Source organism: Corvus moneduloides, chromosome 3, assembly GCF_009650955.1.
Source record: "Corvus moneduloides isolate bCorMon1 chromosome 3, bCorMon1.pri, whole genome shotgun sequence".
Lineage (NCBI taxonomy): Eukaryota > Metazoa > Chordata > Aves > Passeriformes > Corvidae > Corvus > Corvus moneduloides.
Window position 1 is genome coordinate 96,265,461 of NC_045478.1, and position 24,811 is coordinate 96,290,271.

At 38.7% G+C, this 24,811-nt stretch overlaps 1 long non-coding RNA gene across 1 annotated transcript in view; it reads left to right on the forward strand.

Moving 5' to 3' along the window:
* LOC116441209 overlaps positions 1–23,749 on the forward strand; it is a 76,890-nt gene extending 53,141 nt beyond the window's left edge. Inside the window, exon 5 of the long non-coding RNA XR_004238957.1 lies at positions 16,728–23,749. This is a non-coding gene — a long non-coding RNA (uncharacterized LOC116441209). The remainder of the gene's footprint in view (positions 1–16,727) is intronic.
* The last annotated feature ends 1,062 nt before the right edge of the window (positions 23,750–24,811 follow it).

Below are 24,811 nucleotides of genomic sequence, written 5' to 3' on the forward strand. Positions count from 1 at the left end.
CATATGGCTGAAAGGTTGTTAGGGAGGGATACACGATATTCAGAACAAAGAGAATTGTGTTACAGACTGTCTCCTTAGGATTAGGGAGTAGATGAAGCCTTGTTTAAACAACTCAGGAAGTCTTTGTACCGTGACCCTAGTTCTTTTGGAGAACTTTCTTTTCTCTGATATCTGCTGGAAGGGCAGCAACGTACATGGTCAGGTATGGTCAGGTACTATACCAAAGAGGGATGACATATAGCTATATCTGCTATTCACTTGACAAGACAGGACTAGTTGGTTTGTAATAATCAGTGATACCCTTGGTTATAGGCACCATGAAATAGGAGCTCAAGATCCTGAAGGAGGAGAGCAGATTGAAGGTTATTCTGGAAAATGGTAGATGGGAAACCATGAGAGAGGAAAGAAACTCAGAATGAGTTTGCAGATCCTTAATGACAGTATCCTTCAAGTACAGGAATGGTCCATCCCCATACACAGAAGAACAAGGAGATGTAGCAGGACACGAGCTTGTCCAAGCAGAAAACTCATGAAGGAGCTACAGTGCAAAAAGGAGAAAAAACTCAAATGGAAACTAGTAATCTTTGCCTCTACATTCATAATAAAAGGCTGAACAAGGAAAATGTTCATAAGATGGGTAAAAAAAGGGTTAATTATTCAGGTTTTGAAGGAAGTGGACCAAGCTGCCTGTAAGCTGATGATGAGTACATCGGGCCTGCCAGACCTGACCTGTTTAGCATCTTCACCAAGGCCTTGCCAGAGGAGATGGAGTGCATGGTCACTGAGTTTGCAAATGACGCCAGACTGAGTGGACCAGTCAGTGAAATCTAGGGCAGAGAAACCTAGGCAAATGGAGGAATGGGCCAACAGGAACCTTCTGAAACTTGGAAAGTACAAATTCCAAGTCCTGCATCTGGAAACAGATGAACTCCTGCAGCAGTACAGGCCGTTGACTGACCTGCTGAGGAGCATCTCTGCAGGAGGGGAATTGAGGGACTGGGTGGACATGAGCTGGTAGTGTGCTCTGGCAGCAAAGGAGACAAATAACTTTCTGGGCTGAATCACGAGGAAAACAGAGAGTTAGATCAAGGAAAGGGAAAGAAGTCCTTCACTTGGCATTGCGAGCCCTCATCTAAAAACTAAATACAGTATGGAAAAGATGCAATCTCTGTCCTTGGAGGTTTTGAATGCCTGTCTGAGTAAAGCACCAAATAGCCTGAACTGATCTTAAAGCTGAGCCTACTTTGAGTAGAAGCTTGGACTAGAGATCTCCTGAGGTCCCTTGCAGCTCAATTATCCTCTAGTTCTATGATTAAGAGGGACAGAAAGACAAGAGTTGGAAAGACAAAGGAGTGGGTTCAGATCAGAAGAAATATGCCCTCATTTCATGATTCTGTCTCCTAACCTCTGCATCCTAAAAGAAAAAGTGGAGAAGATTTTCCCCAGCTAGGTGAGAACACGAGACAATGTCCTTGCAAAACAGCTGCCAATCTGAAACACTTCAGTATTGGAGAGGTCCCAGGAGCACAGGGAAGTTCTGCCACAATCCCCACACTAGCAGAAGGGAAAGGGGTAGAAGTACAGGATTTTCACCCAAGGAAAGTGTGAACAGTCGTTTGGAAAGTATTTCTTCCTCAGACATTTGCATATTAACACCTTGATGATACTAAATCTGTCTTTCCTATAAAGGAAATTTGAAAGATTAAAAAATGCAATTTATTTTTAACATACTGATTTATTTTGATCTTAAGGCTAGCCCTGGGATTATACTGTCTAACAGTTTTCTCTTAATTTGTCTCTTTCAATTTTGCTGAATAACTAACATGAACCCAGAGGCATCTGGCATAATTCTACCAAATATAGCCTCCTGATGGGGTGAGAGAAAGAGATGCAGCATGTTATTATATCTCAGACATTCAGGAGACAAATTTTCAGATTTATTTAGCCCTCGAAACTAAACAGTGAGAGGAATGAGTAAGTGGCATCTCAAATTTTTGCAGAGGTAAATTTGCCTAAGATCAGCAGCTCTGCTGTTACCTCAGTCATATATCAGAGGATACACTACTCCTTGTTTAAAAATGTATTTTCTAGAGCCAAGGTTCAAGGGCAGAAAATGAAATAGAAAACGAGTATGAGAAGGTAATGCTTGGCCAGCCATGTGATGTTATGAACAATATAGCTGCTTGTAAGTCTGCTGGGTATTTATAGCAATTTCCCTGGTGAGAAGAGCTATTGATAAATGCTACTATTAAAACCTTACGATAACAGTAATAATATCTTTCATTTTTAATAGTGTCTTTGATCCTAAAGGGGCAGCTCGTTTACTACCTGTTTTCCAATTAAAAAGGGCATTCATGTTTTATGGCCTTCATCCTATTCATCCTGGTTACTGGCTTTTTAAGGAGAGTGAATTAACCTGTAGCTCTGGAAAACCTAAAACTACTTTCCATTTCTATATTCCCTCTTCAGTGCAGGGCCTCTGAAGGCTCTCCACACAGAGTGCTGTAGGCTGACTCTGTTTATCTCCTGTCATTGATATGATATGACATGGTATTATGTCTCCTAATGTTTGCATTATATTAGATCTTTTTATATTAAGATCTCCAGACAAGTAATCATATTCTATTGTACTCTATGCTGTGTAGAGGTTTATCAGAAAAGGCAGTCCACAGCCCAGCGAGCCTGCAATCTAAACCAGACAGGCCAAAGTGAAACAGACATTTGATCCAGTGAGGGCCTCAGACATGGGAGTAAACTGTAAACAATTTAACAAATTTATTTGGGAAGACTCTGGAAGAACAGGGAACAAACAATATCTGGGCTTAATTCTGCTTTCACACAGAATTAATTTGGAAAAGTTCAGTTCTGTACTTGGGTCATAAAAAACAGAAAGTAAAGCATTGGGCTAGACTCCTCAAATATCAGGATCATCTGAAGTTTATAAATGCTTAGTTTTAGAGCAGATTTTTCTAGATTATAGCAATCAATTTAGTAAAATAACTTTGGTAATCCGAAGATTTTTGCCCTGAGCTGAATCTTTTCTCTAGATAGTAGTTTCTTTCCAGGCTGAAGTCTATCTAGAAAATACAATATTTTTGTGGGAATAGCCCTTCAAATTAAGTGGTACTTTTTACCTTTTTGAAATCGTTCAGTAAGATTTTTGACAAGTATAAGCAAGGATTTGCATAGCCGTCTGCAGACCATGTTGCATGTCAAGCTTTGTTACATCCCTCACCCAGAGGAGAAAGTCCTTGTGGAAATGTCTCAGCTTCCCTTCTGTAGCACCAAGGAGATGTGGTAGGTTACAGAGGGAGGGAAACAGGGACACCCCTTTATACTTCACTGCACTCCAAAAAAAGCCCCAAATATTTTTCTTATGACCCTCAAAGCCTAAAAAAAGGCAAAAAAGTTTCTACCATAGGCTAGGATCAGATCCCTATATTGATTAAATGTCCAGCAGCTTGCCTGCTCACCCAAATATTGCCCACAGTACATCAGCTTCTGCTTAGAAATCAATTAGACAAACTTGGACTTCTTTCATCATTCTGGTTTTTGACTGGAAGAGGAATACGAAAAAGGAAGAGACTTAAGCTGAAACAAACAGCTGTTTTAATCATGTTATATATAACAGCTGTTATAATCATGTAAATGTATATAATTTCAAATTTTAATGCATTTCTGATACTGAATTTCAACATAGCTATTACTATTAATTTAAAACTCTTTCCAGTGGTGCATGTCAAGGTGAGACACCTCTGAGTTGTGTTCAGAAAAAAGAAGGTTTATGTTGGCAACTTTTTTCTATTATCTTGGCCTTTCAGATACCAAGTTATACCTTCTCAAATATTCATGAGAAATATGTGCATGTCTACATGTATATATTGACACTGTAGTGGACTTTCTTTTAATACTTGCTCCATCCAAATGAAAACAATCTTAAGCCTTAAGAATTCTTTAATTCTTTGAAAGTGGAGGGATTTATAAATCCACAGTTGGAACAAGAATTGCAAACCTTAAAGGACAGATTATGTTTCCAAAACATGAGGACAAGTATGACCTTCATGTAAAACTATGTGTTTTAGCCTATTGGTAAAAGTGGTACATGAGGGGATTATTTATATTTAGGCGTGTAAATAAATAGTAAGCCTTTGGACACCCTTAAATTTCCAGTAGAGCCTGCCAGCAGTCTTTTATTTCTGTTATGCTTTCAGGATGTTAAGACCACAGGAACATAGCTAAATTAGATGCTGAAAATGCAAAAGTATCTGTAACACCTCTCAACTTCACATCTAAGAGGTCTGAATAATTTGAACGTGTACTCTACTTTAATATAATGATAGTTCCATGACACTCTGGTAAGCTCCTCCAGACCAAACCACTGCTCTATGTAAAGGAAGCAGAACTGGGTCCTTGGTATTTTATCTATCTGATCATGAGACGGCTTTAAGCCTGTACTGATCATGACAAAAGATTGGAAAAAATTCTAGGGAAATTGACTGCATTTGTACAAATACTTTTCTTTGTTTTATTTGGCTGCAGAAGGAGTAGAACTGTGTCAGTTGTACAGTGATACACTTGGTAGACCTTGTAGAGGTAAAATATTTCTGAAATAATTGAAGGTGAGATGTAAAGAAAATAATCAGAAAGTCATGTTCTTTAAACATTTTATTTATCCAAAGCCCTTCACATTCTGAAGTGTTGTTCCCTTACTTCAAAAATGGAATAACAACAAAAAGTCTCAGGTTATTAAGTCCTCTGAAATAACCATAACCAATCATAGGCCATCATTATTTTGGTTTCTTCTGTGATTAATATTCTTTTTTACATGGACTAAATTAACCTAGTCTGATATATATATTATCTTTGTGTTTTGCCTGGAAGCTCCCTGCATGGTTGAAAGAGCTGTTCTTTTGGCAGGAGCTTCAGCCCTGTACTATATCCAGCACAGTACTCTCCAGTAGTTCAAGTTTAGGCAGAGTGCCATAAAAATTCCACCTTTATCTTCTCTGAAGTTATATGTGATAACATACAAGCACTCAGATGCTTCAGTATCCATCCTTTTGCATAATACTCCACTAATTCATCCAGCAATTAGTAGTTCTGTGCTTTCTTCAAACAAGGAATTCTTGAACCCATCTTTCACGTTAATGAACTGCTCAGGCCATGAGGTATTCTGGTTAACTTGTTCTCCACCCTTTCTCTTGAAGTTCCTCCAAAAACTCTTCCTTCATGGGCCAGAATGAGTATAGCCAAGAAGAAATCTGACTCTAGCTTCAGGTTCAGACATTTGGTTAGAAAGGGAAGAGAACCAGAGATGCCAGACACTCCTCCCTAATATGTATGCATATTAAATAACTGTTAAAAGAGCCTTGGGAGCAGAGTAAGGAAACATAATGTCTGTTATTATTAAACAACCACCTGAGAAGAAGGCTAAATACGTACTGTCTTCTTCTGCTTGTAGTAGCCCTGAGAAACACAGATTCGATGAACCTCCATCTGTGTTTTCTCAAGTCTATGGGTAAAATCATTGCAGCATTCATTGCTGTCCTCTTTTTCTTTTAATTAGCACTTGGTTCCTGTTTGAGGGCTTTTGAACATGTTCCACGCACCTCATTGCCAAGCAGATCATCACCTCGTAGCTATTGCATATTTCTAAGGCAGTTCTCTTGGGCTTTTTATTAAGGAAATGCAAGAACACTTGTGTTTTATTCTGCCAACACCAAATATGATGGAATGCCAAAGGTTAAAATGAGAGGCAGGAGAAACAACTGTGTAAGAATTTTATAGTTATCAGAATGCTCTCAGGTATTCACTGGGATAGAAGTGCTGCATACTGTTCAAATAAGAAATTAAATATAATCTTTACGCTGAAAGACAGACATCCTAAACAAACAAGAAAGATTAAAAATTAATTATGAAATCAAGGTACAGGAGATGACCAGCCTCAGATAAAAAACCCAAAACAACAGAAATAGAGTCAGCAAGACACTCCCATGCTTCTGGCACCCAGCTCAGTGCCCAGCATGACATGCATATCATATTTCTGCACCTGGATATGTCTTCTGTTTGAGATATTTAAATTCCTGAAAGCTCTGCTTAGACAAAGTCTACACTTTCATGCAGTTAGGCAATCTGTTAATGTTGTGCCTTGGGAACAGTGCTTCATAGCTCTCCTGGTCCCATTGATGTGCCTTTTCCAATGAGAAACACAAGCAATATTTAACCTAAAAAGAAATTTGAGAGTTTAAACATAAAAATTAATGAAAATTTCTGTTAATGGGAGAATTTTGAGTGGCTGGCGGCAAACAAAATAACTGGTGGTTTTAATTTCTAAACATCTTTAGATCTTTCGAATGGACTTTCACAGGGCTTATATACATTTATTTAGAATATAGACTATATACATACATACATGCATATATAGATGTGTGTATATATTATATGGATGTGTATTTGCACATTGACGCATTCTGTGCTTTATAACTGAACAATATTCTCACTGAATAACCTAGAATTTGTCTCTGTTTGAGAATAACACCCTGTATGGAAGAAGTTAAATCCTGTCTGAAGTGCAGAATATCTTCTTGGACCTCCTTCAGCTTTACTGTATAAGCAATCAATAATTCAAGATTGAGAAAATAGAAACAAAGAAGAGGAAGCTCATCAAACATGGCTTTTCTTGAGAAACACAGAGGAAAAATCTCCCTAATGTATTCCTAACATTGAAAGATGATGGAAATTATTGACCTTTCAGCAGTCAGGATTGTGGTTAGACTATATTGTATATGATATGATCTCTTAGTGGGACATCTTTTTAAGGGTCAGCTGCTCAAAGGAAAGGTTAATGTTTGCTGTCATGTGCAAAAGAGCTCTGCAAAACTTCATCCAACTGGAAACTCTTGTCAGTTGGAAGTTTAATTAGATTAATTGGGCTTAATTATGTGTAGTACTTAATAACATTTAAGCAGAGGCTAACGTACTTTATATACCATATTCTCAAAATTATTCTCAGCCTAAAGTATTCTGTGCTATATGTATATTTGAGTATGCTCAGTTTCCATAGAATATATTAATATTACTACAGTTTCTGTAGAATATATTAGTATTACTACATTATGACAAAACTGTCTTCTCTGGCATGTGAAATATGATGTGTCAACAGTTTATTTCAGGTTTTGGACCAAAATGAATAGTTGCTTTAGCAGTTGTTACATCACAGCTCATTTGACATACTCTGATTCAGAACAATAATGGATGAGGTTTTAAGCAATTTTGTCACCTGTGTAGCAAGAGCCAGGGTGGACATATTCCTGAAAACTTGAAAACTAGAGTCTTCCTGCTGACACATGGTTTGGAACTGAATTCTGGAATGACAGAAGATTTTCTGTACTAGTCTCAAACCGTGCTGAGAAAAAAAATCAGACATAAAGAAAGATTCAAAGGCATTTAAGGCATATAATTAACTTTTCTAAGCTGTTCATTACAGCTATGTGAAAATACAGTTCTTCTCAATTCCACAGTACATGTATGAGCTCTTCCTAGAAGATTGCTACATGATAGATGCATGACTTTGAAGCGACTGAATGCAAACAAATTTATTGCAACCTTTTGACATGTTCTTTGTTTTGCTCTGCACCATTGACTGGTGTCAGTTTTCTCTCTAGACCTGAGGCTTAGGTAGAACTTACTGGAAAAAATACCGCATTTTGCCAGAAAATATTTCGGGACCAGAATCTTCGCTGACATAAATAAACTAAGTAGCTGCTTGTCCTAGGTTACAATGTAAGATGTCACCAAAAGTATGTATTCTATTATCATCTTCACAAGCTGTTAAAGCAGGTGGGGCACCATGACTCATCCCTGATAACTCCCTCTGGAGCTATCTCTGTTAATGGGCTGTCAAGCACCCACCAAATGACTCACAGAATTACATCAGACCATTGTGAGATGCTCCGCCCAGGGGGAGGAGCCAAGCATTCCCACCTGGATATAATCTGGGGTTTGGAACAGCACAAGCAGTCCTACCTTTTGTCTTTCCAGAGGACAAGAGCTGGATCTTCAGGTGAAGACCAGACATTTTTACAGGATCACTGCTTCAACAGAACCACGTCATCTGGACTGCTAACCACCACCCTGACTAACAGGGTGTCAGGTTGTATCCTGAGTCTGTCAGTGTTCTTTTACTATTGTATTTATTTTTAATTTTCTTATTAAATTATAATTCTGACTTGTGATCTCCCACTGGTTTGTTTTTAAACTAGTACACTCCTTTATCAAACTAGAGAGAGATCTGGATCATAAGATAAAATACAAGCTGTACTCCTGTCAGAAGCTTTTGCACTTTTTGTCTTCACTTTTCTCATGGATCTTAAATCTAAGTTTTATTAGTAAAAACCTGGCATTAACAACTTTAAATTTACACAGGCAACTATTCACAAAAGAAGCTCTGCTGCCTGTGTGGGGACAGACAATGCTTGACAGAGCTTTCTGTCAAGAGGCTAGTGAGGGAGATGAGGCTCTAACACTTAAGGCCATCAAGGAGTTAAAGGACAAAACATGACTTTGCAGTTTTCACACAGTTGAGGGGTATTAGTTCAGTCCAAGCAGACTGTCAGAAACTTACATCATCAACTATTTTTATTTCTATAATATATTCAATTGACTAAGTTAAAGTGAGAAGGCTTTCTCAAATTTTTTAAATTTCCATTTAAAATTAAATTAAAATTTACTTGTTCTCTGGAAACATGCAGGATAATATAACTAAAATGCAGCAGGATAGAGTGCAAGAAGTGAAAGTATCAAGCTCTCATGAGTAGATGAAAACCCTTGTTTTCCACCCTTTCAAGCTCTTGTTTGGTTGATTCATTCCTGTTCATTGAAAAAATTTCTTACAATGTGACCATGAAGCAGATCAATGTATTCAGGTCACAGGAAATAACAGAAAGAAAAAGATTGAATGTGATTTCCTGACTGAAAGAGCTATTTCTCTACCACCCCTTTCCAGATACCTTGCCTTCAGCCCATCCTAATTCAATTAGGAACAGTATTAGGAATGTCTCAAGTTACTGCAATTGCTGTAGCAAAAAGGGAGGAAGATGATAAAAAAAGCACATACCTCTGACCTGTGTGGGACCGATCCAAAATAACTCAATTACATGTTATAAAAATAACTGTTACCTATACTACTCTGTAGTGGTGATAGCTATGTGGGAATAGATGCCACCATTTATAAAGTGCCTTTGACCTATTCACCTGGACCCAGAGCAGTAACCCATCTGGCCTGGAACAATTTCTAACGCTCCTAATCTGTCAACAGTTTCAAACAGCTGCCATTTCCAAAATAAAGCCAGCCTTTCAGACAAATGTCATCTCCTTTCCCTCAAGATGTAGCATTATTCTTCTCTTTGCTCCTTCTCTCATAAATCTCACTGATGTGATGGGGAATCAGTAACTGGTCCTTGAAAAGGTGCCTGAAGAAGTGGCAGATCCAGTAGCTGATAAACCGTCTTAACCCAAAATGATAAAAGATTATTCACACTCATGATCTAGGACTTTTGATTCTAAAGAAATATGGGCTTCATTTCTGCCTGAAAAAAGTAGAGTGAAACATTATACTAAAAAGGGCCAAAAGGGTACATAAAATCCACTTCTGACTTTTTTTACTGGATATTTTTGTTTTCATGTGTATGAAAATTCTGTGGGATGAAATTCTATCTTTATTATAACACTGCAGTCAGTGGAAATTAAATTAAATTTATATGTGAGGAGAAGTGATGACAGGGGACTGTTTGAGTGAGGAAGGGACAAGACACTCCATTCATCCCATTTGCTCTAAATTTCCATAATTTTAATACAGCCAGCAGTCTTTGGGAGTCACCTGTTAGTAAACCAAGACCATCCATAGGTATGGTGTTGTCTTGGGGTGATTTTATGATAATACTATATTTCTCTATCGTCTGCTTTATGCCCAGAAATGGGTCCCACAGCTTTAAGCTGGGTCCAGGAGAGGGGGGAGAGAAGCCAGCTGAATCCTTGAGTGCTGTTTGTGTTCAAGGGCGCACACTCACTCCTCCATGTCCTCACCCCTGCAGAGCCAAGGGAGCACCTTCCTGCTTTTAGCCAGCCTGTTAGCTGAGGCAAGAAATGTTTCCATATCGGCATACCAAAATCCTCAGGTAACTTCTTCCTCTTCTTCTGGAACTTTCCGGCCTAGCTGTGATCCGAGAACCAGATCACTGAACCCCGTGGACCGGCAGGGAGGCTGCAGGGACATGGCATCCTGGCCTCAGACCTCGGGAGGGGCCGAGCCAGCTGCAGAGAGAACTCTAAATCCACAAGCTTTCTCCGCAGTGAGGAGGTTTATTATCTGACATTACTCTTATTTTCCCTGTGCCCTGTGCTGGCACTCTTCTTGTTAAATAAATAGTTTTTTTCACTTTCATCCAAGAAATTCTTATTCATATTGGTGGGGGAGGGAGTGCTGAAACCTGTTGAGGAGATGTCCCTTCCAGGGTGTTTCCCCCTAAACTTGTCTCAAACCAAGGCAGGTGTAAAAGGCGGTTGTGTGAAGGTGGACTTCCCTCACAGGACAGATTTGTATGTATGAAACACTGTTTCCATCTGGTTGAGTTCCTCCAGCACATTTGCCTTAAAGTGGGAGAGAGCTCTTGCAGCTTTTAGAATGTTATAATTAGCTTTAGTACAGCTCTCTGCTGTCACTGTCAAACCATTCTTCTGTGTGGAGCTAGCAAGTTCAAATCCTTCTGCTTCATGGTCCCTGTGCAGCTCAGATGTGTGTCATGATGTCCGCAACAATGGTGGACACAGTATGTTTTTTATATCTGCCTATAACAGTCTCAGTTTGAGACAAATTAGGAGGAAACATCTGAAATGAATGTGTCCTCTAATAGAAGGCAGGTTTCAGCAGCCCCTCCCCCACACGTTCAAAAAGAAATTTCTTAGAGGAAAGTGAAAAAAAAGGTGTTTCTTTAACAAGCAGGGTGCACGCCGGCACAAAACGTATAATATTAGATAATAAACCTTCTTGTTGTGGAGAAAAACCTGGTAGATTTAGAGTCCTTTCTGTAGGTGTGGCTCTGCTCTCTCTGGAGATGGGAGATGGGATGCATCATGGGCCCTCCGGGCTGCGGTGTGGGGCCTCCCAGTGATGGTGTTCTGGACTGGAGCAAAGCTGAACAGTTCCAGGAGAAGAAGAAGCCACAGTCCCAGGAAACTCCTTGCTTCAGCTAACGAACAAGAAGCTAGCTAAAAAAGCAAGAGACTGCAACTCTCTTCCCTGCTGCAGAGCCGAGAGCTGGGGAGAGAGTGAGCGAGTTATCTGTGTTTTTGAACACAGCTGCCGAAGGAAATCCACCGCCTTCCACCCCCCTTGGATTTGGCTTAAAGGCACAGCCCGACGATAGGGAATACAGTATCATACAGCCACCCCAGGACAAACACGCACTAACAGAGCATGAATATAAGTACAATCAACAGAGGTGTTTAAACTCTTACAGAGACTCCAGAGCAAAAATAAAAGCTGGATGCTTTCTAAGCAGATTATCAGGCATTTTCACCTTGAGGTGAACTTGTTACCCAGATGCAGAGAGACAAAGCAGGACTACGAAGAAAAGTGTTTTAGATATGGTAAAAAGTACTGAAATTCTTTTCCCCGCATTCCTGAGAAATGTTGTGCCAGCAGCTAAGGGATGGCTGCAAGTGTGATGTTCCTTGGGTATATTTAATGTATTTATTAGTGCGGGATAGGGTTGGGTTAGGTTTAGGGTTAGGATTAGGGTTTTTGTTAGGGTAGGGTTAGGTTAAGGGTTAGGGCTTTTGTTTTAGTTAGGGTTTGTCTTAGGGTTAGCCTTAGGGTTGGGTTTAGGTTTAGGATTAGTGGTAGGGTTACTCTTAGGTTTTTTTTTTTAGATTGTGGTAAGGTTTAGGTTAAGAGTTTGGGTTAGGTTTAATATCAGTGTTGGGATTTAGTGTTATGATTCGGTTAGGATTTGCGGTAAGGTTTAGGTTTATGCTTAGGTTTAGTTTTATGGTTTGGTTTCGCATTTCTTTTTGTTTAGTACGGGGCTGGGTTAGTTTTATGGCAGGATTAGGTTTTATGGTTAGGGTAAGTTTTTTGGTCAGTGTCGGTGTTAAATTTAGGGTTAGGCTTATTGTTAGGGTTGGGCTATGGTTACGTTTAGAATTATGGTTAGGATTAGGATTAGGGTTAGGTTTAGGTTTAAGGTTGGGTTTAGGTTTAGGATTAGGTTTAGTGTTGGGTTAGAATTAAGGTTAGGGTTTGGTTTAGGATTTGAATTGGGGTTAGTTTTGTGTTACTGTTAATCTTAGGGTTAGTTATTAGATTTGGGTTTTGGGTTAGATTTTGGCTTAGGGTTAGGTTTAGGGTTATGGTTAAGGTTAGGTTTAGGGTTTACCTTCCAATTAGTGTTTAAATTAGCGTTGGGTTAGGATTAAGGTTAGGGTTTCAGTTAGTGTTAGGTTTGGCTTCTGGTTCGGGTTTGGGTTTCTGTCAGGATTAGAGTTGAGTTTAAAAGTATGGTTGGTTGTAGGATTAAGATTAGAGTGAGATTTAGGATTAGCTTTTAGATTTATGGTTTGGTATAGGTTTAAATTTAGGGGTTAGTGTTAGAATTTCGATTAGGTTTTTTTTAGGGTCAGAGTTATAGTTTTGCTTGGTTTAGGATTAGGATTATGGATTAATGTTAGGTGTATCCTAAATTTTAACATTTGGGTTAGGGTAAGGATTAGGTTTAGGTGTTAGTGTTAGGTTTAGTTTGGTGTTTGGTGTTTAGTGTTAGTGTTTATTGTGGTGTTAGTATGTGGTTTGGTTTTGGGTTAGGGTTAATATTAGTTTAGGGTTAGGGTTCAGATTTTGGTTCAGTTTAGGGCTCGTTTTGGGCCAGGGTTAAGTTCTAGTTCGGTTATATAGTGTGTTTTTTTAATTAAGTTTCCTTTAATGGAAATAAAAAATGTTTCCCAGGAAAATCTTTTGTCTAAAAGACAAATTGGTGACATCACTTGACTTGAAGTCCTCAGGTAACTTGTTTTTTTATTAGAGCTATTTAGAAAACCCACTCCATACCATCCGGATAATTTGGAAGTATGCAGTTTATCCCATTGTTTTCATCTATCTGTGGATAAAAAAACCTAGGTGTGTTTTATCATTTCTCTGAGCACTACTGAATGGAGTTTTTCCACTACAAATCCTATTTTACTATATTAAAAAGAAGAATTCATTATCAGTCAGGTAAGTGAAGGTTCTTTTGTCCTGAGATGTTCCAGTTTCATAAAGGTTTTCTTTATGCTTAGTGCTTTGGCAACTGGATAATCTGCTACTGAGTCAGAAATACATGAATTTATATAGAGGAGTGAAACCAGAAATAATGAAAATTTGTTATTGATTCTTTATACAACTGCTATGACAAAATAAAATGTTTTGATAGAATCCTTTGATACTCTATCAGCTGTAGGAGAAATAGGCATATTCCTTCTGTCTATAGTATCCCAGGGCTTTAAAAATATGGAAGCTAATATTGTTGCTTATATGATGTGATAAAGTGGGTAGGAGTTGTTTTTTTTCAAGCAGCTGCAGTGAAGCTGCATGAGCAGTGATGGTTCAAAATTTGAAAAGAGATTTATGTCCAAAGGTTCAGTGAAACATACCAATATGTGACTGAATTTTGAGAATTCAACAGCACCCAAGAATACTCCTGATACTTTATTCTGCTTTTAATTACAGAGCTGACACTATGGGGGTTCCTAATGAACTGACCACCGGAATTTCTAATGTGTGATAATCCTCCATTCCCCCCAGAAAGGAAGGGTATAAAATGAGTAAACTCTGAGGTATGGCAGCAGTAGCCCAAATGGTCTGCAAGAGGGATTAGAGTCAAAATGGAAATGGCTTTACCTTGGGAGCTTCTTAGGTGACAAGAATAAAGAGCTGAAAAAGCCAGTAATGTGACACAATTTTTACACCTGTCTAAAAATATAAGCATAGTCACTGCGGATTCATGGTGAAAACTTCATAATACCACAAAACCAAGACCGCCTACCTGGCCACCCATTTTAACCTCTGGATAGAACTGATGTATGATTGATAGACACTAACTATGGAAATATTTCACAAGGGGCAGAAAAGTAAGGTTTTCCATGGGGCTTATTGTTTTCTCAAAGTATATTGGCTCCATAAATAGTTTTGGCTAAAGTAAATGCAGAGGATTCTCTGCAGCTATTCATCCCTGTGCTGTAACCTGGGAGGCTGCTGGCTGGGCTCACAGTCTTCCCATGTATGCCACACACAATAAAACCTCAAGGTGCACAGCACCTCAGGTACACAGTCCTCATGAGAGAAAAGGCTTCTGAGGGGAAAGAGGCTCATTGAGCTCCCCGCTCACACCTCAGCCTCTGCAGGTGAGATCGTACCTTGGAACACAGTTTGGACAAAGACAGTTTGGGTTTTGGTGGTGCTGCACTGTGGGCAGGTTAAGAGGATATCAGCATCTTGAACAAACCCACATTTGCAGTCAGCCATTATCTGGAAGATTTTGACATGGGGCCCCTTTTACTTGAAGCATGGATGGGATTATGAAGAGGACATGTTAATGTTTGCTATCTCCAACACAACTGCCCTTTTTGACACCACACAAAGTGGTGATACTGTAAAAATTCTTTGGGGTCTTGATGGAAAATAGATCCTTGTTTTAATTCTGTTCTATGATTAGTTCCTGTTTCATACTTTTTTTTTTAGCATCCTCAGGGGACAGCCACCCACAATTCTGTGCAGTTTATAAACCAGAGTTTATTTTCTGTTAGCACAGCAGTACCTCAGTGCCGTGTGAGGACTCAAGGCTTTATGCATTAGTGGTGCAAACAGAAAGCCTATTTAGAATTTACCACGGCTCACATTGTCTAATCTTTTTTTCCTAGCATTAGATCTACTGAAACATCTGTAAGTCTGCCCTGCTAAATAAAAGCGCCTGACTTTTAGAAGAGAATGAAAGCAGCTCTTGTAGATTCTGTGTTTGCAACATGTCATATGGTACAGCTTGGTCAGGATATTTTTGAAGTTAAATAGTGTTTAGAGAAGTTCCAAAACAAAAATCAATCCAAGAAAAAAATTCCAAATAGAAGATTTCTGGTTTGCAAAATGTTGAAATGTTGTCAGCCCTGCTTCTTTTTGAGTAAGGCTGATCTATAGAAAAAATGGCTTTGTCTGTGCAGCTCTAACAAAGGGGATCGATTTATTTTTCTTTTTCAGATGAAATAATTACATTTGTACAGCCATGGAGGTATGGTGCTTATTTCAAGAACAATCAGTCCAGATTGGGAAGAATAAATGCTTGTGTGACAAGGGCTCACACCCCAATCCCCTTGTCCACGGAGGAAAATTCCCTGCGCACTGGATTACACACTGAAATAACTCTACTTCCAAGAAGGCTACTTGAACATGTAACCACAGCCTTGTTCCAGGTGTGCCACATGTCAGCACAGGCTTTAGAAAGCCAAAAAATCTTCAGATAGAGTATTTTGATCCTTCTGCTGCTCAAGTACAGCACCAAGCTAAACTAAAAGCAAACATCCTAGTTTAGCATGTTTCAGTCTGCTTGGGAATGAGATGTTCCCTGAGAGCAGATGTATAGTTTTCTTTTTCTGTCTTTTTCTCATAATTTTACTTCTTTATTGTTAACTGGAATGTTACATGGTTCAGTTTTTTAAGCAACAGGCTCCCAAACAGACTTCTGATTGACCTTTTGTGTAAGTATAGGACACACTATTTGTGTCCAAATTCCCCAGTCAGACCACAACTCATACAGACTTCTCGTATCTCCTCTAGTGGGGATCTTGGGAGTTTCCATTTGTCTGCGGAAGGGTTATTTATCATGCATGTGACTCTGGTTCCACTTCACCTGAGTCTCATGACAGTGTTTTTAGGCTGTAATGATCAAGATCTCAATTTTCCTTAAAATGGGAAAGCAAATTTCTGGATTCTGTGATTGCAGAAAAAATTCAGAAGTGTGGAATGCTCTCCTAAAATGCAGTATCCAGAAGTCAAATAAAATACATTCCTCCTTCTTATGTTTCAGGTCCTTACCTTTTTAAGTGAGTTTCTTCCTTTGGTATTGTTTTTTTCTGCAGAGAAGGTGGAGGCATGGGAATTAACTCACACTTTTACTAATCTATTTTTTTTTCTTTGAGGCTGACATTTAGCTTTTGCCCACCTTCTGACTGTAAGGATTATGCTGCTCTCATTATAATTGCATTGGCAACTAGTTCTCCAAACAGCAGCAGCTACCAACTCCTTCCCAAAAGCAATTTATGATCAGTATGCCATGATCTATCTGAACCAAAGACAGATCTAAGGGAACTCTTTCCTTGTAGTGCTTACTGCAGTCCTAAAGAAAAGGCTGGGATAAGACCCTAAAAGGAGACACAGCCTGACAGTCTGGGTAGCATTCGGGGGACCAGAGGAATTTGTACTGCATGTGTCAAACCAACTATTTGCCTCTCTCTCAATATTCTGAGAGGGGTGCAGAAGGCTTCCCTTTTCCCCCTTATAAGTGGTCCTGCAGCCTGAAGGTAAGGGTTCAATGCTGAACAACCAAGACATTTCTTATTTAATAGTTAATTCCTTGCTGGTATAATTTTATATGTGAGTAATTGTTTTTTTCCCCCTCTTTTATTTTTTTTTTTCTTTCTTGCATCAGTGGAAACAAAATATCAGAAGTATGGGAATATTGGAGCAAGTGGAAAGAGTGAAAACAACTGTTTTCCTGGAATATAATATTGTGCCGTGGGGGTCAGAAACAGATGAAGCTAAACAATGACAGAAGAGACTGCCTTTAAATATTGTTTTCTTGTTCCATTTAGAGCCATAAAATATTGAAAGCTACTAATTTTACTGTAAAAGTAATTATTTTTCTTCTGGGCAACTAGATTAAGATTTAAGCTACTGTTGAATGACTGTTTTATTTTTATTCTTTCTATTTATTTTTTAAATTTTTGTGCTGTCAGTATATTCAGTGCCCATTTTTAGTATGGTTTGTGTTGCTCAAGAGTGATTGCAACAGACTTTGTGTTTTGTACACCCAAGAAACGACTGCTTGTAGCTATCAGGAGCAACGTGAAGGACTGAGAAGGGAACTTGCTGGTCTATATTTAACCATACTATTTTGAAAAAGACGTTTCAAGAAAGAGACATTTACACAGTTTACCAAGAACAAGAAATTTTACCATTAAAAATCCTTCAAGTAAAACAAGTCATCTTCAGAGAACCCACTGGGAATTTTCATTTACTTTCACCCAAGAAAAATTACTTTAAAGTGATTTAAAATGCCAGATTCTTGAATTTCAAGTTTGAGATATTTCTTTAGCAAAAGGCTTTTGGGTTTTTTTTAAACAATGTTCTTTTTAAGACACAGATTTGTGTACTGAAGAGAAGAATTCCTTAACAGTATCACAAAGAAGTTATATTTTTTGAATGGAGGAAAAAGGCATGAATATGTCTGAAATGCAGATCCACTAGTTTAGTTTTGTATCAAGTGTTAGCTTTAAGAATTACTTCTGATTAATTGCAAGGACTAATAAAATAAGTAGGCCCTCTCACATGTTTCAAATTAAATATATGATCAGGTGTTCTGCTGGGTCTGACAGGCTGTGCTCTTCAGTAGATACAGAAACACATTTTTAAAGTGCTTTTTCCCCCTGAGAATAAATGTAAAATGTAGTGAACTGAGGCATTTCACAAATCCATTTATGTTTTATCTTATTGTTAATGCATAACTCCTGAATATTAACTAGATAGATGGTTTGGTGGGTTTTTTTGGTGGTTTTTTTTGTTTTGTTTTTTTTGGGGTTTTTTTTGAGTGAGGAGGATGGAGGAAACAGTTTTTCATTTAGAAATCTTCATTTGTAATTATCACACACAAAAATGCAGTACTTGAAGATTTAGCACTTTGGACCACAGGAACTTTTTTGTCTAACTTTGTTAGACATGAAATGAAATTTTCCAGACTATTTGATTCCTACAATTGTTTAGGCAATCTAAAATGCTTTCATGCTTCAATTTTAAAGAGCAGTCAGGAAATTTGTTGTTTTCCTTTGTCCAACATTCTTCTGTATCTGGAAAGTCTGCTTTTGAATATTAGGAACTTGATGCTATTTAACAGGGTTAATAATTTAAACTCTTGGATCTTTTTCAGGCAGTTCAAACCTTGAGAAAGCAAAGTTTTTCACTTTTTCAAATCAACTTCAGTTGCTTGACCTTCTCCAACCAGTATGTCATTGAAATAAACATTACACAAAAGCATTACATTTTATGTGTGCTACCCCCTACCAATATTGTGAAGGAAGCAATAGGTGCTGCTCTGAACTGCAGAGTAGTAAACAAATTTAACATTAACAACTTTTTTCCCTCAAAACATGAGCCCATGAGCAACAATAAGAATTTACATTATGCTTTCTGCAGACAATGTTTTTTCCTTGCGTGCTGTTTGCACCTGGCAAGTTACCCCAGTTTCCAGTAATGAAAGTCACAGTCGTGCTATCACAGAGAAGGTGTTTTATTTTGGCTGAGAAGAACAAGTTTCCAGCTGGACAAAAGCCTGTAGCCCTTTACATAGACTGGAAGATGTCACATAACAATGTAAAAAAAAAAAAAAAGCAAAAAAACCAAAAAGCCACCAAAACTTTGTCTTGGTACCCACAAATTTGTCAGCTGTAGTGGTCTATGGACTGTGACAAGAATACATGAGGTAACTTCCCCTCATATTGTTGAGATTTGAATAAGACATTACCCAGGATGATAATGATTCATGCAAAAATACCAAACCTCTGTGCTGTCACACAGCAGCGTCTTTGCTGATCATCCTTGTGTGTAACAAAAAAGGCACCACCAGACTATCTAAAGTGATACCCAGAGACCTTTACCTTCTCCATTATACAAATGAGCTACTCTAGAAATGCCTTTCCTTTCAACTTCTGCATTAGATGCATGGCTTTTATTTTATATGGGGCTTGGTACAACACACTGAAACCTACAATAGTGCCTCATCTACGTACTATATGCTTATCTATATACTTAGTCTCCTGTGATTTGTGAGACCTCCTAAGCCCTTTCCATCTTTTCCACATTCTTTCTTTGTGCCATTTACTTTGTGTAAGCTACTAATCTTACATTTGTTACATTCACAAATCTGCCAATTCTCAGTCCCTTTCCTCTTTCCATGAACTTGGAGATGCTGCTCCTTACTGGTCTCAGGAGAGCATCCTGCTCCCAGAAATTGTTTTTTTTTTTTTTTTTCTTAAAAAAGGACCTAAAATCAACAGGGAGTCTTTGAGAACTTCCCTTTCCTCTCTGCCCATGGTGGTGAGGCTGGGGCATACTTCCCCTCTACACTAAGGGGAACTGACTGGGTACTTCTCCTTCCAGCCTTCTCCTTTTCCTGGTGCATTGGGTACCTGCTCTAATGCCAGAAGATAGATGGTAGTAAGGTTACACTGTAGTTAGCAGTGTGGCACAACTATTGTGATGTTATAATGTGGAGATTACAGCTAAGGTCCATTTGTCTTCATTATCCTTCTTCAGTGCCCACTTCAAAAAAAGAAGAAGAATGCCCTGTCTCCTACTGCCACACAGATCAAGTTATTTTCATCCACTCTCGTTTTGCTGAGAGTTCTTCCATGGCCTGTTGCTCAAAATGTGCTTTTTTTGTGACACTCATATCAAACCACAAAAAAACAGCTGAAAAGGGCCAGAAAGAGGGAACCTGCCCCGGCCCTGCCATGAGGCCCTGACAAAAGTCAGAAACTGGAGAGAGAAATCAGAGGAATGAGCGCTCCAATTGCTAACTCCAAAACAGTTCACCTGCTTGTATAAGTGGGTTTTTTCCATCTGTAGCCTACATGCAATCTAACTCAATAGCAGGTTCTTTGGTGCAGGAACCTCATTCACAGATGTGATTTGAAAACCAGTGATTCTGTAAAACCACTTGCTTGCTGAGGGAGACTTAAAACAAAGCCTGTGATTTTTATGGAAGCCTGAATATGAATCTTCTGGAAATCAGACTCTAAGAATCCATATTTTTATGGATCTTGTTTCCCTGTCACTTGGGCAAGCTTCTGGACAGGTTGTGGACTTCAGGTTCTTTCAGGAGAAATTTTTAAAGCACAGTTGAAGCAAAGACTTTCTAGGAATGTCCTGGATATAAACAATTCCACTGGTAGTTTTCACAGCAAGGCTTCTGTCTTTTTCTATAAGAGCACTGCAAGAACTCCTTCACAAATCCTATCCTCAATTTCTTAACTATTTTTCACATTTTACAGAATGTCTCCAAACCATAAAAATTTCGTAAATAACAATTAAAAAACTGGACAACATTCAGGAGGCTAAAAGAAATTCTGGAAATTATGACGTCTCTTATGAATCTGATGCTAACCATGTGCAACAACAAATGAAGTTCTGAGAAGAAAACAAAGTGATGGCTGAGAGTCTAATAACAGATATAAACAAAAATGGTTTAACAGTAATAACCAACCAAAAACCCCCAACCCCTCTTGCCCCCCCAAGAAAGAGGAAGCAGAGCTAAAACAATCTCTGTTCAAAACCCTGTTCCACAACAAGTCTCAGTGGAGCCTTTGGGACTGTGGTCCCCATATATCAGTCAGTGATGTGCTTCATGAAAAATTTAGATCTGAAGATTCATGGAGTTCTTGAGTGTTTTTAGCACACTGGCTTTTGTTCTTGCTTTTGTGCTTTTGCCCAGCACCTCAGCAGTTGGATCATCCCTTTGTGACTCGAAAAACCTGGATTTTTTCCTCCCTTTGTCCAACAGAATTCTGGCTTAAAAATCTCTCTCCAAAAGTTTCTGGAGGGTGCCTTGGGGAAATCTGGGATCAGAGGAGCCTCAGAATATTTCTGTGGAAACTGTTCCATTTCGAATGAAGTAATTAAATACTTGCTAAGTTGTTGGCCTTGAGGTTAGAGAACTTGCCCGGAAGGGGAGAAATGAATATTTCAGGCTGCTCTGATTCATAGTTCAGTATTTTATGTTAAACCAAGAAGGCAAAAGACCCCTAGCATTTTCCTTCCAAGTAAGCCTTACTTTAAAGTCCTATTCACACAGTTCTTTGCTTGTTTTTTCATGTGCCACCCAAACTTGGGTGGGGGGTATGAAAGCAACATAACTCTGGGGAAACCTGGAATTTTGTGCTCAGCATTTCCTGTTGCCTGGCTTTGGTGCCTCTCTCGGCACTATGTCAGACTTTGCAAAGCTTATTCTTCTGTGCCCAACTCTCCCCGCACAGCCTTGGCACCTAATTAGGGTCTAATGAATTGGGATATTTGTGAGTTCTTTCTGTGGATTTCATCTCTAATTATTTTGTTATTCTTTATCAAATTCCTATTCAACTAAAAAGAAATCCTTCTGCTAATTGTAGTAGGATATGGAAAGCATTTTGCTGTAGCAATGGATGCAATCTATGGATTGGAATCTGTGAGATACTTTTCTGCAGGACCCTTAGCGGCATATAATTCTTTCCTCTGTCAATGTATGCCAGTCACCCTGTTTGAGGTGATTCAAATTCAGGAAGTAGAAAATGCATTTACATTTTTTCCTGGGGTTTTCTGACTGCTGAAATAACCTCCATACTAACATCTTCAACAAGAATTTTTCCAGAGGCAAAGAATTTGGGTGGATTTCTATTAAAACTACAGTAGAATTTTTCTTCTTTCTTTCCCCCAAAGGCAGGGAACCATTTATACCCTCAATGGGCTCACAGTAAAAAGCCACTGAAGATTGTTTTCATGGGGTTTTTTTTATCCCCAAAGGTCTATAAAATGATGGATTAATCTCTGGTATTTCAAAAAAAGATATATATTACATTATATTGAAGTGGATGGCACTGCTAATTTTAACGCTGTTGTTTTAGATGCAGGTGTCATGCTATGCAAAATCATTCAGCACTAAATATCCTAAGTATCCAAAAAATATGTTGGCTGCAAGAAATCTCTACAACTCTCTAACAATTATTGTTGTGGACATGGCAAAAGGACCATAGGTGTTTGCAAAATGTTACATTTGTACCCATCTGACTCTGAAATGTCTCTGTTGAGTTATTTTAAATGTACTGCAAAAAACAAAGAGGATACGAGTATGAATTAACAAGTTACTTCAGTTAGTATCTCATGGGAATCTGATATCTGAAGAACCTTAAAATAATCTTTTTCATTCAGTACTGCCTAGTTTATAGAGCTGCTTCCAGGTTGAGCTGTTGCATTTAATTACAATGCAATAAGAAATAACGTGTCAGACAATAGTTTTAATTGTCTTTCCCTGAAGCTGGTCTTCCTTGCAGCTGCATAGAGCCAAACAGTTTGGGCAACTTGACTCTTGCCCTTGGATATCTGGAAAGTTTCTGCTTCCCAGGAGTTTCGGTTCCCCCTCAAAGAATGGTGATAAATTTCTCGGGTGAAAACAACAATTATTGTATCATCAATGTGGTTCCCATGGGACATACATCTAGGGTGCCACGAAGCTGAAAATAAAGAACTTTGACTGAGAATGAAAGTGATGACTCACAGCATATTCTGTCCTGTTGCTTTTGTTACCCTGCTTACAAAACACTTTTCAAAATTTCCAAAAGTAAACTGAATGTTTAAGTGGTGCTCATACTGTGAAAACCGATGAGCCCAATTACTTCCCATCTTGAGAACAGAGAAACAAATAAAAATCCAAAGCAGCAGGTCTAAGGACTCTAATATTCAAACCCTCTTTTCACTTCTTTCTTGCTTCACCAGTGATTCTTCCAGTCCCCGCTGCCTGGCACTGGTTAACCCGTGCTTTGCAGAGCTGTGGTCTTAGAACTGTGCATTGCTAGCCCTTAAAGGCTGGTTTCCAGAGAAAGGGCTTCATTTCACCTGGCAAAGAATGCAATAACAGCTAGAATTTTAAAAACTCTTCTGGCTCATGAATAACTTTGTGACTCTATTGTGAGCTGCTAATTACGTGGGAAATTTACAACGAAGAAAGAGGTGATAGATGAAGAGGATGGGTGCAAGAACTAGAAGAGGGTTACTCTGTATTTACTTCCCAACAAGCCAACTAAATCTGTTCAGTGGCATTAAAAAATTATCCTTTCTCAATGGGAAAAGTTCACTATAGACACAAAACAAGAAAAACACAGTCTCTTATTAGGTTAAAGTAACTTTAAATTTCTAGCTGCTGCAGAAGAAATGGCATGACAGGTTTGGAAGTGCATTGAACTAAACAGTCATAGAACAAAGCATTGTCCAAAAAAAGAAAAAAAACCTGCCAAAGCATGTGACAAGAATATTCAACCACATCACTTTTTTTTCATATCATGTGTAAGTGAACACAGAATCTTGGCACAAACCCAGCCAGCTGAGGGGAAAGGTTTTCACAGCTCTGTTCTAACCACCAGTCTGTTTCTTTCTCTTTTTTTTTTTTTTTTTTTTGTAAATTTGGGACATTTCTGTCTGCATGCTGACCCATTTCTTAAGCATATATACATGTCACTTGAGGATTTAAGAGTCAGACACTGAGAGACTATCCAGATCCCTCTTTTACAGTCCAAGAGACAACTCCAAGAGGCTGAAATACTACTGGGATTTGAAACTGTGTGTGTGCAAAAAGTTTCTATTTCTTCAGCTAGTTAAAGTGCTTTGTTTCTATGATTTCATATGCATTAAAAATAAATGTGTAGCAAGTAATATTTTAAACTAACTTTCTGTTATACTCTTGTCATCATCTCCAAAACAGTCATATGTCTTAATGACATTCCATTTATTTAACTGCTTTTCTCATTAAAAACACTGCCCTGGTGGTACTGATTGCTCGATGTTTGACTCTAGATTACACAGATCTGCATGAAGAGATGAAAACCCAGGGCAGAGCAGTAATCCCAGGGAAGGGAACTTCCTTGCTAAGAGTTTAATGGGTTGAGGAGCAACATGCATTACCTGATGCACTTATTATCCAGGAAATTACTCATCACTGTTAGTGATTCTCACTAAAAATACCAAAATAATCCAAAACACTGGGTCTTTCAACTAACAGTGGGTCCAGCACTATTAAAATGGTCATGTATGATTCTGCATATTGAAGCATTTTTAAAATTAAATTAAGTTAAAGACAAAAAACTGATGAAGTATTTTTCATTTAATTTTGTTTGATTTATCTGGAAAGCAGATTTTATCAGTGCCCTGAATGGGTTTGTTACAACACAGTACATACCTATGCACTTTGAGTTCCTAAGTCCTTGGAGTTTTTTCTCTTCACAACGCTGGCTTGGCCAAGGCTTTGTACTCTGAGGCCAGGCCCTTGAGCTAAGATAGGGTGAAAAAAAAAGTGTTATAGGGATTCCTTATACTCCCAGTATGAGAAAGTCATTTATGTTTTAAGCTCTCTCCTGGCTAAAATTTGGGTTTTTTATTTGCAGTGAAGTTCTTGGGACCCAACGAAAGTCAGTACCCTGGACTGTAAAAAGCCTTGCAAGGGACTCTTCCCCACTTGTGCCAAAGGACAGTGAGAATGTGAAGGCCCTGTGGTGCTCAGGAGCTGTCTGAAAGCCTGCAGTGATAGCACTGATGAAGAGCTCCAAGCTGCACTGCTCTCGAAGGAGGGCCCCTAGGAGTGATTTTGGAGCTGGATATAGACCCAGCCATAATGGTCCAAGGACAGCTGCCAGTTGGAAGGGCCCCTCCAGGATGTGCATGCAAGGTTTATATCTGTGAAAAGTCCCATGTAATCTTAATTTCCAGTCAGTACACGGT